A 16,410-nucleotide genomic window follows, 5' to 3' on the forward strand; every position below is an offset into this window, starting at 1 on the left:
ACTATAACAAATGAATAGCAGCCTGCGATTTAAATTGGTATATTTCTAGAATTTCAGAGTTGACAAAGGTAAAGGAATTGCATCAGAGACTGCGTAGTAATATCTAATATAACCCAAAATGAAAAGCACTGCACGAATTAGAACAACATCTTTTCATTGATCCCATTTGGTGCCAAAGTTTTTAATTTTCTTATCCAAACCTGTCCCGAGTGAGTCTATCCTCCCTAGACCAAGCATTGTTGTGGTCTATGATTGTAATGGTTAGTCGATTGAGTTCTGCCCTAGTGTGGCTAGGGGATCTCAAATGTCGACTGAGAGGAAGGTCTGGGTTGCATTCAAAGTCGCTACGATGGCCGTTCATGCGATTGTGAAATGGCTGTTCTGACTCGCCCACATACTGTTTACCACATTTACACTGTAGAAGATACACAGCATTTGTAGTCTTGCAATAAACATTGCAAAAAATTGTGTATTCCGTACTAGTGGAATGACTGTTAAAAGTCTGGGTATTCAGTGTTTGCTTGAAGTCAGACATCGTTGGTTTCTGCATTTCTGCATCCCTTGCAAGAACACACAGACGACGAGTGTGATTTACAGGATAAGTCAGCTCTTACCAGAAAGTCTTTGAGGCTTTTGGGCCAAAGGAAAGCCAGTACAGGTGAATAATATTGGATAGTTTAGGATGTTTTTCGATTCTTTCCAGTTTTCGCGGATAAGGTGCGATAACTGTCAAATTTGGGATGTTTAGTCAGCACAAATGGCACTCTTTTGTTGACCTTCTTGTCTTTATATCGTAAAAGTTCATCTCGGCTTTTGTTGTTAACACAAGAGAATACAATTGAGAATGGAAATGGGGAATGTGTCAAAGAGACAACTACCCGACCAAACAGCCCAAGGCCACCAATGGGTCTTCAACACAGTGAGAAAATCATGCACCCGGAGGCGGGATTCAGCTGGCCCCAAAACACAAATGTGTAATGGTTCTGTGAAAATGGACGTCACACTAAACTCCGAAACATATTCATGATATTAATGAAACTAAAATTAAAAAAAAACATACAAGACTAACACAGGTCAGAGGCTTTATCAATGTCTTTTCTTCTGTAACCCCGATTTTTTATTATCATTATTATTATATCCAGCTTATAAAGATAATTTTTGCTCTGTAATAAAACAAATAAAAAGTAAAATAACAAAAATACCGAACTCCGAAAATTCAAAACGGAAAGTCCCTAATCAAATGGCAAAATCAAAAGCTCAAACACATCAAACGAATGGATAACAACTGTCATATTCCTGACTTGGTACAGGCATTTTCTATGTAGAAAATGGTGGATTAAACCTGGTTTTATAGCTAGCTTAACCTCTCACTTGTATGACAGTCGCATAAAAACTTCATTATATTGTCAACAATGTGTGAACAAGACAAACAGACATAATAGATATTAATGTCAAAATTAGGGGTACAGCAGTCAACATTGTGTTATAATCTTAATCTATATTAAAACAAACAAATATGCCAAAAAAGTAAAACAAAAAGGCATTTAGACACAGCATATTAGCAAAAACGAAAGGCAAAAATACAAAACTTTTTTACCATAGCATAATAATACAATAACGGGATGTATAAGTACCGAGCCACGTCAAATAGACTAAACAGTAAAAGTAATACTTTACAATGACAAATAAAAGAACACTATAACACGTAATTAAGATGATAAACAACGTCAGTACCTAGAATCTAAACTTTAAGACCATCCTGTATTATTTGTGAAGTTGATACGGAATATTTATCAACAAGGTCTTGGTATCCTCAAATGAGCTTTTTCAGAAAAAGGACGAGACGTTCTTTGATATAACCCTGGTTCATCAACTTTCTGATCAGACACTGGTGATGTTTTACAAATTCTGAGTAGCAGATGCAAGCTCTTGAATACCGAATGAATTGGGAAATGTATATCCCATATGCAGGCGAGGTTAGTATATTGCTACTAAAGTGGAGGGGGGGGGGGATTGATAATTTCAAAATCAAAATCGTCTCGTTTGTCATAGACTCTGGTACTGAGATGACCTCTTATGTCAAATTCGAGTTATAAGTCTAAAAAAAGAGGCAGAGGAAACCGTGTCCGTGTAAGACATACTTTAACAGAAAACAAAACAAAGTAGGATTTTGTTTAAACTTAAAAAAGATATTCAAGCTAAGAAGTATTGCATTTATTATGCATATGACAGTTGCAACAGTTTTTCATCCTTTAAATTTCAACTAACAAATTTAAGAAAACATTTGTAGGTATTTGAAAGTGACATTGAACTTTAGTGTATATGTATGTATTATTTTAAACAGAGTTTACATTCTTCATCCGAAATTTCAATTGGAAGGAAAGCTATTTGATTTTAGCGTACATTGCAACAGTCTTGAAACTGTCGATCCCATAACCTTCCATTGCTGAGTTTGAGAGTAGTAGAACAGATATTCCTGTTTTCGCATTTAGATATCCATCCAGTAACTATCCTTCTCCAATTAGTGTATATATGAACCCAATTACAATCCCGTGAGGCACTCTGAAAAAACAATGTATAATATTGAATGTGATTTAGGATGATTATGATTTGTAGATTAAGATTTTTATTACACTGTTTGATCTTTTATTCAGTTCCAGCATAAAAAATACCCCAAGCTTTTACTCAACGAACCACTGACAATCGGCTCCTGCAAAATTTGTTTTGTAAATGCACAACGAAATTAATCAAGAATCGCATGTATGTTTTAAAAACAATTAGATAACTTAAAAAAAAACTATGAAACAAACAGATCAGATAACTTAAGAATAAATAAAAACGATATAAAAAAGACAAAACATGCTACATTTCAATTCTATGCTGGCAGTCTCCGTACAAATTATGTTCCATATCATTTTAAAAATGAATATATGAAATCTAGTTCAAAGTAAAGTCGCTGATATTAGATCTAATGACGGCATGATTTCATAATAGCAGATTAAGTAAGTACTTTTATCATACTTTCAGCAACTGTGAGCATTCTTGGATATGGAACTTTCTCTTTCACCTATTTTTTGTCGTTGTCTTTAATACCTGTATTATCAATATGAAGTATTTTTTTCTGAGCCGATCTTTATTGTACGTTATTCTGTATATTTTTCTCATGCCGCTGCACGAGATCCAAAAGGGGAAAATGTCAAAACATGTTTATATCCACCAACTATTCATGAAGTCATGAACCTTGTTAGTGGTCAGCTTTAGTCTGATCCTTTATATGTCATCATGTGAGAGTATAAGAATACGAAGCTGTTGTATGATTGCCAATGAGACAACTAAAGTTCAAATGACGGGGATGGTTAGCATTTATAAGTCATCATACGGCCTTTAACAATGAGAAACCACATCCCGTATAGTCAGCAATAAAAGGCCCTGACATGAAAATTGTGAAACAATTCAAACGAGAAATTATATTAATGTTGATGACAGATATTTGATATTCTCTATCATATTTATTCGCAAATGTTTAGATTCGTGCATGGACGATTTATATTTTGAAATACGTGTGTATTGTTTTAGACCATATGCTGACTTGCAGATGTCATTATATTTTGAGTCGTCGTATGATTGCGGTCTCATTTACGTTCACTAATATCTTCTTTTGTTTTCATCTATATATTAGTACTTAATGTACTTACAGAACCATCCCAAGCTTTTGATGTATGCGTTGCATATCCCTTCTGGACATAATAAAAGACAGGATTTCTTCCATTGCATGAATGACTTATGATTTCTAATCTTGTAACACGAGGAGCTGGCTGTCCTTCAGTTGCATGCAATAAAGATATTGAAAGAACAAGAATTGCTACCAATTCCTACAAAAATATTGACTAATATCAGATCCAGTCTGAGTCTGCAATATTAACAAAAAGTATATGAATGGTTGAACTGGTTAATTTATCAATATCTATTGGTTGTGACCTGTTATCTATTTCTCGCATGAAGAGACATGATTTCTCGTATCTCATTGCACGGAGTATGATACCAAAAAGTGTTACGAAAAATGCGTTCATTTGTCTTATCAAGCATCATGGGGACGACATTGCGACATTTCCATTGGCTATTCGTTAGGTCATTGATGAATTTCAAAGGTTACGACGATATACATTTCATCCATAGCAACGGAGATTTCTTCAAAAACATACAAAACATTCACATATTTCACTGAAAATCTTCTTTTTGTCAAATTTTATTACATTCTGAAGCATACAAAAGTTTTAAAATGCCTGATGGTATGTTCAAAAGATTAGATCAACGATTCGCGGATTTTTTATTTGCCACAACGAGAAGGTTTACCATAAGAGAAATGGGTTGAACAACTCGTAAAATTTGATATCGCTCGACATCCACTCTTAATATTTGATTTAAATTGTAACAATATTATTATATTGAGATCAAATAACTAGTCAAAATTAATATAAAGCGATATCCAATTCTCACTCGTTATGAAACCTATAAATATCATACCATCTCTAAAGGAAATTGGATCGATTCAAACAGTTTGTTTCGACAGGGATATGGTATAAATACATTATAATTAAATATCATAGTGCATATAATTTTCGATGTTTTTGAAAATAGAGATGTTATATAGGATTAGAAAAGAACTTGGTTCTACTGCATAAGGCATATCAACCGACCCCTTAAACAAATTTGCTGCAATGATCAGTATTCATAGCTCGAACTCTCCAATTTGTTACGTCCAATAACGTCTTCGTATGTCATAGTTCACTATAGGGGAAAATGCGATAAGAATCTTTTACGAATTTTACTCGAAATCGTCTTACCTTGGGTTAGCCCTTTATCGTAACGTTGTTTTTCCGACATGTCCATCAATATTTTCTTCCTTGATTTAGTCAAGACATGATCTCTTACACATGAAAGAGGGGTTTTTTTTTTATCTTAAATCTGCCAATTGTTCAATTACTCCAAGGATTTATATACCAAACAAATCCTTGATTACTCAGATAACTTTCATTACCAGGGGAAATTTCATACAATCACGGAAAAACATATTGAAGGTTCCCGCGAGCCTAGTGACCTCAAATTGTAAGAAACACTGCATGATACTAGCAACTGTTAAAAAAAACGTAATCACAGACCGTTGTATAGACTTTGGTAAGAACACCATAATCTCAATATTTTTTCAATAAAACATTAATGATATATATTGAAGACATGTATGCATTAAATCATGATGACCATATGATTGTAAATGAATATTATCACGTTCGTGAAAATAAAGGGAAATACGTTACCAAGTTGAAAGAATTCATCTTTTAAATTTCCTGAAATGAAATTTAAAAACACTAAAGAATTAAAGATAAGTACCACTTGATTTTTAAACCGTACAGAGTGAAATCACCACGAATTATTGCTTTTGTTTTTGAATATTAAAAAACTTCATGTAAAACAGTAATTTATTGTGTGTGTGTGTTTTTCAATGTTGGTTGCATGGTCACTGACAGGTTTTTGAAAAGATTGTAAGTTTGTGTCCAGAGGGATGACTATGTGTGTTTGTTTGTTTGTTTAAACAGAAACCCTGGTGCTATTTGTTTTAAAAACTTGGCAAGATAGTTAAAGTATATTTCCACCTGTAATTAAACGATCCAACTGCATACAGCCATTTTTGTGTTCTCGCTACGTTAAAGTCCTTTGCGTTGATGTAGTGTAAAGCAAAAACCAATCAACCCACGTATATACAATATTATTAATAGCTATTTAAAATGAAATTAGCCAATCAAATATAATATTTAAAACATCGTTTGCTTGTAAAACCAAATACATTGTAACTGTCTTAAGTATTATGATTTACACAAGTAACATTATTATATGAGTTTTCCTTAAAACTACACCTTAGAATTTAAAGATAGAATGTGATGAAATAGCTCTAATAACATGCTTTTAGATAAGAAAAGGAAAAAATGGGGTCACCGGACTTGTTTTCTTGCTACATATTAAAAAAGGTAAATTCAAAACACTTTCTATTATAAAAATTACTTGATCTGAGTTATCTCCCCTGCTATCTGAGTTATCTCCCCTTATGTTGCAAAATTGAAACAAAATGAATCAAACAAAATATTGTGTTTTGTAGAAAATACAGCCGTAAATATGATAAAGCACATATTTTTTTATATTAACAAGAAAAGTCTTACACATGAATTACATACTACTCTCAAAATTTGCATATTTCATTAAAGATCTAGACCAATTGTTATCTGCTACTTCAAAATCCAACATGGAGGAAGACACCCCAGCCACCTTAACCTTCCCTCACTTCCTTCCGGCCTAACAAATTTACAAAAGCAAAATGTTGCATGTTTTAATTCTTAATTTGTTCTCGTCCTAACTATGCATGAAATTTTTGTCACTGGACGTAAACCCAGCACAATGAATAAATTATTCTATTCTTGTAGAAAAACTTACCACTTTTCCGACTCCACTTGAAACAATCAGTAAGCTGTTGCTATAAATGGTTCAATATTTTATTTGCAGATGTTCGAAGTAGAAAGGGATCATATTTCGTACTTGGATCAGATTTTCAATAACACGTTGAAAAATCGATGCTTCGTTAGAAATTATATTGTTAAAAACAAGTTCTTATATTTATTTTCAATAAAGTACTTTGAATAGAAACAAATGCAAATCTGAGACTGGAAAGGTGAAATATTCAATGTAAACATCATTTTTGGTTATACTTCATTGTTTTTTATTCTCTAAAAAGTACATAGAGTTTTGTTTACCTGGCCTTAGTTAATTAATCAACAACGTCGACAATCTGTTTTTAAAGGTACGGAATTATCGCCCACCTTCTAAAATTCGCAAGAAATGAAATGTCATAAATCATCTGCAAATCTTTTTCTTTTTTATTGTAAATCTTTCAGCACTATATTGAAATACCCAAAGCTAAGGCACAGTCATATTTTGGTACTTTCAAATCTACTACTTGTAATGCAGATATTTAAAATGTTATAGAAAACCACATTTCAATGACGACAAAACTGACTGAGAACTCTTACAACTGTTAAAGGGGCACTAGCTACCAATTTGACAAAAAAAAAGTTGATTACGATTTGTTTTGCAAACATTTATAAAATCGGAATAAAGAGATAATATTTCGACGTTAGTAGTCAGTTTGTTTAAAATTCGTCAAATTAAGTTTAAAAAAAAAAAACCCCATTTAAATCCTTTTTCATGCAACCTTTAGTTTTAGATTTATGCGCATGTATTCAGCACGTGGTGGTATGCTGTGGTCAGGATGTTTATTCATTAAAAAGAAAAGTTTAAAAAGTGAAATAAGGAAGAGTCACAGACTAGGAATAACCATTTCGTTGACTGATCCGACCCACAAAAAATCGTTCGTATCTAGGTAAAACAATAAGTTACAAATATTTGTGACCAATAACATGAAATCAAACAGACCATCCGACAGCTGAGTGTAACAGGATCTGTAGAATTTACAGTTTTTTCTTTCTTTTAAAGGTCATACAATCGCCAATGTTGTCTATCTTTGATAGTCATTTTGTAAGGCAAATTTCATGTTCCATTCTGGCATCAAACTAAAAACGCGCAAACCAAATTCTATTAATAAAGGTAGTATTTGAGAAAATAATGACCATATGAACACTATGCTGTATGAGTTTTGCTCATTGTTAAAGGTTGTTCGGTGACATATAGTTGCTAACAATATGTCGTTTTGTCTCTGGTGGAGAGTTGTCTCATTATCAATCGTGTTTGTATCACATCTTCTTTTTTTTATATAGACATATTTACCATATAAAAAGGGGAGAAAGTAATATCTTTTAATATACATATTTTATTATATCCAGCTATTATAAGCTATGTAATAAATAAAGACAAGAATCCAGCTGTAATAAGCTATGTAATAAACAACTTAAACAAAAACAAGACAAAAGACAATTATGCTATTACTTTAAAAAAAATAATCAAACTAAGAAGTATTGCATTTATAATGTATTAATGTATATTTCAACTGCAACAGTTTTTCATTCTTAAAGATTTCAACTAACAAGCTTGTGGGAATATTTGTAGGTTACTTGAAAGTGATATCGAAATTTAGTCTATATCGATTATTATAAACAGTGTTGATATTCTTCATTCTAAATTTCTATTGTCAGGAAAGCTAGTTGAAAGTTTTATTGAAATTTAATGTTAATTGCAACAGTTTTGAAACTGTTGATCCCTAAAATTTCCATTGAGAAGTTTAAGGGTAGCAGTACAAATATTCTTTCTTTCGCATCTATATCTCCATCCAGTTATGGTCTTACCCCAATTGATGAATCTTTCAACTTCAGTACAATCCCTTGAGGCATTCTGGGAAAAAAAAACTGAATAATATTGAATTTGATTTTGGATGATTATAATTTGTAGACTAAGGTTGAGCTTAAATCGTCATCTGTATTGATATTTTCTTCGATTCCAGCATAAAAATACCCGAAAGCTTTCTCTCGAAGGAACCACTGACCACCAGCTTCTATTAATGCACAACAAAATTAATTGAGAATCATGTGTATGTTTGAATCCCTAATTTTAAAAACGTTTTGAAAAACTCTAAAACAAAAAAGATGTTGGATGTGTTCTGATTGATAATTTAGTCTTAAATGCATGATTTTTTTTATTATTTGCTATTGGATTTGAACTAGCTGTCAGTAACTGTGAGTACTCTCAGATCTGTACTTAGTGTCTTTTTGTTGTTGGGATTTTCAAGTACCTGTCCACGTCCACTCTGTGTTTTTGTTAGATTTATTTCTATTTGTATCCATCTATTGAGTTAAGCCTTTTTCAACTGATTTTTGGAAAGTGTGCTTTAGCTTGCTATAGCAATATACTTTCCTATGGCATCGGCCCCAAACCGGAAGTTGGACAGACTATCTTGCTAGACTTCTACTAGATAGTGTAGTACTAGTGTTTGAATACTAATTCTAGGAAGATGCTTTTGAAATTTTGAGTTATTACTTTTTTGATTAGCTTACAGGTTGAATAAAAATGGACTAAATGTTCACCGACAATTCAAATGAATTCAACTTCATTTTGAAAATGGGTATCACAAACACTACTTCGCGGATCTGCCCTGCGCGGAAGATAAAATCAATACTAATCTACACGAGACAGCAGTTTCTACGTTTAATTCATAGAAAATTTAGAGGAACTGATATTTATTTCGAGGTGGTTGTTGTTGTTTTTTTACATTTATTCATGAAATACAAGAATTCTTATTGTTAAGAATATCGTTATCTTTTCAATCTTTACGTTTGTAAATGGTATTAGGTTTGACCTCTATAAATTATGCATACTTTGAACTGTCAGCCATTTTGTATGTTTATGTTACCTGTATGCTTTCCTACGGGATTCCCCAGACATACATGAGATCCATACATGTAAACCTCCTGGGCCGAGAACAATAATCTCGGTCTCCTCCCGTTCTCCGGTTGAAAAGAGAGAAAAAATCCCGTGTATAAAATATTTCATGAATGAACATTTTCCGGCGCCATTTTTTAATACGAGATTTACAAATTTTATTATTAGATACGTAAAAGCCCGAGTGTATCAAAAGTATCCGGAAATGACATTGATTTACTGGTTACGCAACATGTTTATATTTTGACCTGGCCGGTGGCTAATTAACATAGAAGGTAATAGTTTGATTGAACAATAAACAAGTGACAGTATATTAAATACTCGATAATCATATGGCTTAGTTCTGTCTATGTCACACGCCAAGGATGAGTAAAGGTAAATACCGGCTTTGATAGAAAAGTGCATTGTTTTTGTCAAAACATCGATCGGAAGGTTTTGATGCAAACAAACATCTAAAAACTTTCAATTCAACAAAGAAATACTAGCTATTTCACATTCCAATGCGGATATAAGGACCTTTCTTTAGTACAGTCAGGTGTATTAAAAGCAGCCAAGTCAACTTCCACGTCTTAGAATAACCATGTGTACCAAGACAAGTGCTGTAGAAATGATAAAATAACATTTGTCCATATAATATAGACAGTGCTTTAACTTATATATTTTAAAGTGTTTAAAAACCAATGCATAACTTTGGTTATTGTTTGTTTGTTTATTTATCACGTTATAAATATGTATAGCAAATAATTTTTTATATCTCTGCCTAAGACATTGCATACTAATAAAACAGATGGAGGCTTGAATAAAACACTATACTTAAATTTTCTCTAAGTACTCAAAGAAAGGTTAAATCATAGAATCTGAAATGATTATGACAGTTGACTTTATCCAATTTTTGCCCGTTTCAAAAAGTGTGTGCATTAAACTTTGGGTTATCAAACTCATTAGGCAGTTGCATCATAATCTTTGGACGTGTCATATCCCAAAGTCTGATCACTTTGACCTTGACTTTGTCCTTTGATACCTACGTACATGTATGATAGTAAAACCTTGTACAATTCGTGTCTGGGTCATATCTTTTGAACCATAAAATTTTTGTTAACCTTACCTAGCGAGTAACTGCATTATATGCAGTCTGCATGGTATGCAGTTTATCTGTTGCATTTTTAGGCTTGGGGTGTATCACATACATGTACCAAAGTCAGATCATTCTGACCTTTCTCATTTGACCCCTATGATAGTTAAAAAGTGTCTGGTTTGTGTTTGGTGCATACGTTTTGAATTGTAGCACGTTAATTGACAAAAATTTGTACGCAGAAGCATCATATTGACCTTGACATCCAATTTCGGAATTTGGTATGATTCTTTAAGATTGACCTATAATTAACAATGTGTCAACTCAACACAGAGGCAATAATTATATATCATATGAATGACTGAAAACCAAAAATCTCAAAATGTCATTGCCTCAATGCTGAATTTCACAGCAGCAACTAAAATGTATTACATGGTTATTAGTACCTCTATATATTATATATATGAATCTAGTGTATATTAACTTTTTATTCCTGTCTACATATTGCCATTGTTGACTAAAGCATTTCATATAAATTCAATTTCAGTACAGTTGTATTGATTTAAGTTTGCTGTCTTATTTAATATAAGAGATGTGGTATTTTTTGCGATTGAACAATTATAGGTCACCATATGGTCGTCAACAATGAGAAAAACTCATATCATATAGTAAGCTATAAAAGGCCCTGATATGAAAAATGTGGAACAAAAAAACTAACGGATTAATAAGTAACAATACAATTTACTAAAAACAAATATGAAGGACCTCAATCAATAAAAAAATACTAAAATCATAGGCCCTTGACATAGGATGGAGCCGATGGACACATAAAGAAATTAACAGAGCTTTCTGTATATTTGATTATTTTAAATCTAGTCAGTTTAAGGTTGCAATAGAAAATATCAAAATTTTACATGACAAACATATAAAAAAAGGTGATTTTTGATAATTGCTGATGATCGAGACAATGGTTTAGTAAAAAACATCAAAACTGTGATTTAATACTTATTTGACATAATACACATCTACAACCTATTTGAAATAATACACATCTACCGTTGCAAATTTTCCACAGCTGGTATAAAGCACTTTGATTATAGTTTGTTCTTATGTTGTACTGTTACACCACTGTCCAAGGTTAGGGGAGGGTTGACACCTTCAAACTAGTTTAACCCCGCCACATTCTGTATGTTCCTGTCCCTAATCAGGAGCCTGTAGTTCAGTGATTGTCGTTTGTTGCTGTTTTACATATTTGTTTTTCGTTCATTGTTAGACCGTTAGTTTTCTCGTTTGATTTGTTTCACATTGTCATTCGGAGCCTTTTATAGCTGACTATGCGGTATGGGCTTTGCTTATTGTTGAAGGCTTTATTGTGACCTATAGTTGTTAATTTCTGTGTCATTTGTTCTCTTGTGAAGAGTTGTCTCATTAGCAATCATACCACATCTTCTTTTTATAGATCAGATAACGTTATCAATATTGTTAAAAATAAATAAAAATGATATAAAAAGGACAGAACATGCTTCATTTCCCTCCTATGCTGGAAATATCTGATTCCAGATCAAATCAGGTTTAAAACACAATAGCAGATTAAGTATACACTTTACGCATACGTTCAAAAACTTTGAGGATTCGTTTATATGGTCTTTTGAATTGCACCTGTTGTTGTTGGATTTTTTTTTAAATACCTGTATCGTGTGTTGATCAGTCTTTAGTTTTCTATGTTGTGTTTTGTATACTGTTGTTTGTCTTTTGATCATTAAGTGCTCTTTTACCGATCTTTATTGTACGTTAATTTGTATACTTTTCTTTTTCAACTGGACGAGTTCCAAAGGGGGTGTCTGAGTATTAAACTATTTTAATCCTACCATATGCTCATAAAGTCATGAACCTTGTCAGTGGTCGTCTCTAGACATATATGCATACCTAAATGTATACAGTTCTGTAAGAGTATAAAATGAGGAGCTTTGGTATGATTGCCAATAAGACAACTATCCACCAGAGCTCCAATGACGTGGATATTGAGCATTTATATGTCCTTGCACGGTAAAAACCTTACCGTGTTGTGAGCTATAAAAGGCCCTAACATGAAAAATGTGCATTAATTCAAACGAGAAATTAGTGTTGATGACAGATATTTGATATTCTCTTTTACATTTTTTCGTAACTTTTTAAACTCGATGACGATTCATATTTAGACATACGTGTATTTAATAGACACTCGTCTATTGTTTGCAAATCATATGCTGACTTGCAGATTTTTTCTAGATTTTTGGTCGTTTGGGTTGCTGTCTTATTGACGTTTACCAATCTCTCCTTTTATTTATTTATATCTATTTTCACTTGATGTACTTACTTAAACCATTGTGGTGACGTCAGCCTATTCATTTACCGTGGATTCTTTTTCTAGAATCAACGCTTCCTTAATCTGCCGCTGAAATTGATTCACCAAATTATATTCAATTGTTTCCTTTGTGTGCCTAATTTCATTAAGTTTGAATTGGCTAATTTACTAATTTCTGTTCACTAATGGAATTAATTTAAAAACTTACCTTTAATTTTTGTAATTTTTATATGCCTTCACTGGCAATCGAACCCTTCCTTGAAATCTGTTATGTATGACTGACATCAACACATCGACGAAACCTCTCGGCTACCAATGGGTTACACTATAGATGTCTATTTTATATATTTAAATGAACATCTGATATACATCGGTTCATCGGACACACAGGGCTTGTACCTTTATATAGACACAATAGGCAGTAGTATAGTATGAGTTGGTAGCCGCGAGGTTAGCATGGTTAAAATCAACGAGTTAAAGATAGGGGTTTGTCGGTTTAGGTTTGAATCCCTGTATTCTCTCTGTTGTTCCAATTCTTAAGTTATCCTGGTTTTTTATCTTATTTTGCATGTTATAGTGGATATTTTTGTAATAATAACGAGTTTTACCGTTTTTTTATTATTATTGGCTATTTCACATGTTTGATTAATTATCTAATTACTACCACAATTTGATATTAATAAGTATTGTAATTTTCATTGTTATTAATAAATGTAATGGCAGTATTACAAATCTATCTTGAATCAATCCTAATCCTATCTTATTTTTGGGAAATATTTTTACAAATTCATATGTGACGTCACTTTGTGTGTTTTTTTAGAATTTCAAATGTGACGTCACTTTGTGCGTTGAGGCTTTAGCTAACTCGGCTGTGTATTTTTATATGTTGGATTAAGTTGTTTTATGTAATGTATCCGTTTTTATTCTGTAGTTAGTCCCCACTTTGGTTTGATCATGTATATCTATTATATAGTCATTTTATAATATTTACTGTTTGCAAAATTATAAATTATTCTAAATAATAAGGATGTTCTTGTCCCAGGCAGAAAATCCTGGCCGTGTTAGGAGCAACTTTGTGGAAGTTTTGGTCCTCGGTGCTCTTCAGGTTTGTACTTGTTTTGGCTTTCAAACTTTTTTTATCTGAGCGTCACTGGTTAGTCTTGTGTGGACGAGACACGTCTGGCGTATTGAATTTTAAGCCAAGTACCTTCTGCTAGCTATTAGTCGTGTGTTTCTTTGTCCTATATGTTCTCACATTTATTTGTATTGTGGTCCTGTCATGTGATGTTGTCGTTTTGGTGTTGTGTTTGACGTTGCCATAAAAGCGGGAGGTCTGGCATGCCACAAAACCAGGTTCAACCCACCATTTTTTTCTTAAAATGTCCTGTACCAAGTCAGGAAAATGGCCATTGTTATATTATAGTTCGTTTCTGTGTGTGTTACATTTTAATGTTGTGTTTTTGTTGTGTCGTTGTTCTCCTCTTATATTTGATGCGTTTCCCTCAGTTTTAGTTTGTAACCCGGATTTGTTTTTATCTCTATCGATTTATGAGTTTCGAACAGCGGTATACTACTGTTGCTTTTATTTGAAACAAAAATGATTACATTCTATTTGCCAATTTTTGTTTTATAAATATAGTATGATTTCATCTGTTTTACTACATAATTTTACAAAGGTTTATTCGCAAATTCCTATGCGAGAAAATCGTGATGTGCCTAGAGTACTAGAAAAATTTCGATAACATACTTATTATATATACTTTATATATGCTTTTTGGTCGGGTTGTTGTCTCTTTGACACGTTCCCCATTTCCATTTTCAGTTTTCTTAGAAATAATTTCGAATATGTCTTATTTTGTATAAACAGATAATATTCATATGCCTGGTAATATAAAGATCTTTAAAGGTAGACGTGTTATATTTGTATTTTGTTAACCAATTAATTGTGATCTGAGATTTATCAATGCATCGTCGGACACGATAACATGATTATTTAAACTCACTTACAATACATTCTAATTAAGAAAAGGCTTCAATTTTTAAAAGAAATTAACACAATAATTTAAGTTATAGATACAATGGATAAGCGTAGATTCATGAAAAACAAACCATTCGCCCTCCGGGCTCATGGTTTCTTTTTCAAGAATCCACACTTATCCATTGTATCTATATAACAGAACCATCCCAAGTTACTATGGTAGACGTTGCATATCCGATCTGAACATAATAAAAGACAGGATTTCTGCCGTTGCATGAATGACTTGTGATTTCTAATCTTGAAACATAAGGAGCTGGTCCTCCTTCAGTTGCATGCCATAAAGACACCGACAGAATAAGAACTGCTTCTAATTCCTACAAAAAAGTTGATCAATATCAGATCCAGTGTGAGTTGTGCAATATTAACTAAAAAACAAAATATGAATGGTTGAAATGGTTAAGTTATGAATATCATATAATTTTTAAAGTCAAATCAAATCGATTCACAGGTACAAGACGAGATTTGTTTAGTATATTATGTATATTACGACTAAATATGTGACAACCCTTACGACAGACGTTCTTAATCGGATAGTGTGGTTATATAGTACTAACACCATATTTCATATAGACTTCGTCTCAAATTTAGTCCAACAATGTTAGATCTGCCAATTTGCATTAATTTTTGTTCTTCCCTCAGCGGGATTCGAACCCCTGCATCTGAGACATCATGGCAACACCGCCTGCACTGTGTCCAACGCCCTAGACCACTTGAGAAAAAAACCAGGAATATAGAAAGGATCAGAAAAAAAACTTGGTTAAACTACATGAAGAACATCAATCTATCCCTGAAACAAAGTTACCTCAAGGATCGAAAGTGTTCAGTAATCGAACTCTCTAGTTTTCATGTCCAGTCTTCTTAGATTATAGTTCACGATAGCGATAGGAATATTTTAAGACTTTTACTGGAATTAACCGTCTAATATTAGGCTACATCTTTATCTTAACGTTGTTGAAGATAATCATAAAGTCATTCGTACTCTATGTTCTCTAACTCATTTTTCGACATGTCCGTCAAGGCTTTGATTCCTTCATTTAGTCAAGCCATTAATAATTCATTAGGTCACATTCTCTTGAGCGTTTTCAATCTTGCATCTTGCCACTTGTTTATAAAGACTGCTAATTTTCGTAACCAGGATGAAATTTCACTTATAGAGAAACAAGGTGTAGTTTCCCGCGAGTTTGGTGCCAATAAGGGGTAACAAATTATATGGTTGTGGAAGAAAGATCACGGATAGGAAGACAAACATGTTAGGTCAAGGAGTTTTCCCGACAAAGCTATTTTTTTACTTAAAGTTAGGTAAATTTGTAAAAGTATTAAGTATATAATTATGATTCTTTAATCGCGAAATTTCTCTTGGTAACATCAAATTTCTGTAAATTTCATCCGACGTATGCAGATACAAGGGATTTGACTACTTTCAAAAATAAATTTGATGGTTCACCAGATTAAAAATTAAAGACAACTAATAAATGATCTACAAAAAATCTCAACGAACCCTTGGAAAAAAGAAGTTATATA

At 32.6% G+C, this 16,410-nt stretch overlaps 2 long non-coding RNA genes across 2 annotated transcripts in view; both read right to left on the minus strand.

Moving 5' to 3' along the window:
• Positions 1 to 2,199: 2,199 nt before the first annotated feature.
• Positions 2,200 to 6,546, minus strand: LOC127704773 (uncharacterized). The gene is made up of 4 exons (XR_007983488.1): positions 6,484 to 6,546; positions 5,316 to 5,345; positions 3,696 to 3,872; positions 2,200 to 2,562 (listed from the first exon to the last, which is right to left on the minus strand). It is a non-coding gene; the product is annotated as an uncharacterized LOC127704773 (long non-coding RNA).
• A 1,811-nt stretch (positions 6,547 to 8,357) lies between these two features.
• Positions 8,358 to 16,410, minus strand: part of LOC127704776 (uncharacterized) — a 37,270-nt gene continuing 29,217 nt past the window's right edge. The window contains exon 4 of the long non-coding RNA XR_007983492.1: positions 8,358 to 8,391. This is a non-coding gene — a long non-coding RNA (uncharacterized LOC127704776). The remainder of the gene's footprint in view (positions 8,392 to 16,410) is intronic.

The sequence above is a fragment of the Mytilus californianus genome, unplaced genomic scaffold (assembly GCF_021869535.1).
Source record: "Mytilus californianus isolate M0D057914Y unplaced genomic scaffold, xbMytCali1.0.p SCAF_6, whole genome shotgun sequence".
Lineage (NCBI taxonomy): Eukaryota > Metazoa > Mollusca > Bivalvia > Mytilida > Mytilidae > Mytilus > Mytilus californianus.